This window comes from Musa acuminata, unplaced genomic scaffold (assembly GCF_036884655.1).
Source record: "Musa acuminata AAA Group cultivar baxijiao unplaced genomic scaffold, Cavendish_Baxijiao_AAA HiC_scaffold_1126, whole genome shotgun sequence".
Lineage (NCBI taxonomy): Eukaryota > Viridiplantae > Streptophyta > Magnoliopsida > Zingiberales > Musaceae > Musa > Musa acuminata.
The window spans coordinates 5,320,125-5,322,624 of NW_027021339.1; positions in this window are offsets into that span (position 1 = coordinate 5,320,125).

Consider the following 2,500-nt stretch of genomic DNA (forward strand, 5'->3'; position numbering starts at 1 on the left):
GCCAGTTTTGGCCCGTTTTTGGGCCGTTTTGGCCAGTTTTTGGCCTGTTCTTGCATTGCGCGGTGACCGTCGAGAGCGGAGCAAAACGTCAGCCATCTCAGCACCCTGGAACCCCCCGGGTGGCACAGGGCTGGATGGGGCTTTCGTATAGCAGGGACGGTGCTGCCTCTCGCTTCGCTCGCTGTCCGCCGCTCGCCGCTCGCTCGTGCAGCCAAAAATGGCCAGTTTTGGCCCGTTTTTGGGCCGTTTTGGCCAGTTTTTGGCCTGTTCTTGCATTGCGCGGTGACCGTCGAGAGCGGAGCAAAACGTCAGCCATCTCAGCACCCTGGAACCCCCCGGGTGGCACAGGGCTGGATGGGGCTTTCGTATAGCAGGGACGGTGCTGCCTCTCGCTTCGCTCGCTGTCCGCCGCTCGCCGCTCGCTCGTGCAGCCAAAAATGGCCAGTTTTGGCCCGTTTTTGGGCCGTTTTGGCCAGTTTTTGGCCTGTTCTTGCATTGCGCGGTGACCGTCGAGAGCGGAGCAAAACGTCAGCCATCTCAGCACCCTGGAACCCCCCGGGTGGCACAGGGCTGGATGGGGCTTTCGTATAGCAGGGACGGTGCTGCCTCTCGCTTCGCTCGCTGTCCGCCGCTCGCCGCTCGCTCGTGCAGCCAAAAATGGCCAGTTTTGGCCCGTTTTTGGGCCGTTTTGGCCAGTTTTTGGCCTGTTCTTGCATTGCGCGGTGACCGTCGAGAGCGGAGCAAAACGTCAGCCATCTCAGCACCCTGGAACCCCCCGGGTGGCACAGGGCTGGATGGGGCTTTCGTATAGCAGGGACGGTGCTGCCTCTCGCTTCGCTCGCTGTCCGCCGCTCGCCGCTCGCTCGTGCAGCCAAAAATGGCCAGTTTTGGCCCGTTTTTGGGCCGTTTTGGCCAGTTTTTGGCCTGTTCTTGCATTGCGCGGTGACCGTCGAGAGCGGAGCAAAACGTCAGCCATCTCAGCACCCTGGAACCCCCCGGGTGGCACAGGGCTGGATGGGGCTTTCGTATAGCAGGGACGGTGCTGCCTCTCGCTTCGCTCGCTGTCCGCCGCTCGCCGCTCGCTCGTGCAGCCAAAAATGGCCAGTTTTGGCCCGTTTTTGGGCCGTTTTGGCCAGTTTTTGGCCTGTTCTTGCATTGCGCGGTGACCGTCGAGAGCGGAGCAAAACGTCAGCCATCTCAGCACCCTGGAACCCCCCGGGTGGCACAGGGCTGGATGGGGCTTTCGTATAGCAGGGACGGTGCTGCCTCTCGCTTCGCTCGCTGTCCGCCGCTCGCCGCTCGCTCGCGCAGCCAAAAATGGCCAGTTTTGGCCCGTTTTTGGGCCGTTTTGGCCAGTTTTTGGCCTGTTCTTGCATTGCGCGGTGACCGTCGAGAGCGGAGCAAAACGTCAGCCATCTCAGCACCCTGGAACCCCCCGGGTGGCACAGGGCTGGATGGGGCTTTCGTATAGCAGGGACGGTGCTGCCTCTCGCTTCGCTCGCTGTCCGCCGCTCGCCGCTCGCGCAGCCAAAAATGGCCAGTTTTGGCCCGTTTTTGGGCCGTTTTGGCCAGTTTTTGGCCTGTTCTTGCATTGCGCGGTGACCGTCGAGAGCGGAGCAAAACGTCAGCCATCTCAGCACCCTGGAACCCCCCGGGTGGCACAGGGCTGGATGGGGCTTTCGTATAGCAGGGACGGTGCTGCCTCTCGCTTCGCTCGCTGTTCGCCGCTCGCCGCTCGCTCGCGCAGCCAAAAATGGCCAGTTTTGGCCCGTTTTTGGGCTGTTTTGGCCAGTTTTTGGCCTGTTCTTGCGTGGTGCGGTGACCGTCGTGAGCGGAGCAAAACGTCAGCCATCTCAGCACCCTGGAACCCCCCGGGTGGCACAGGGCTGGATGGGGCTTTCGTATAGCAGGGACGGTGCTGCCTCTCGCTTCGCTCGCTGTTCGCCGCTCGCCGCTCGCTCGCGCAGCCAAAAATGGCCAGTTTTGGCCCGTTTTTGGGCTGTTTTGGCCTGTTTTTGGGCTGTTCTTGTGTGGCGCGGTGACCGTCGTGAGCGGAGCAAAATGTCAGCCATCTCAGCACCCTGGAACCCCCCGGGTGGCACAGGGCTGGATGGGGCTTTCGTATAGCAGGGACGGTGCTGCCTCGCGCTTCGCTCGCTGTTCGCCGCTCTCCGCTCGCTCGCGCAGCAAAAAATGGCCAGTTTTGGCCCGTTTTTGGGCTGTTTTGGCCAGTTTTTGGCCTGTTCTTGCGTGCCGCGGCGACCGTCGTGAGCGGAGCAAAACGTCAGCCATCTCAGCACCCTGGAACCCCCCGGGTGGCACAGGGCTGGATGGGGCTTTCGTATAGCAGGGACGGTGCTGCCTCTCGCTTCGCTCGCTGTCCGCCGCTCGCTGCTCGCTCGCGCAGCCAAAAATGGCCAGTTTTGGCCCGTTTTTGGGCTGTTTTGGCCTGTTTTTGGGCTGTTCTTGTGTGCCGCGGCGACCGTCGTGAGCGGAGCAA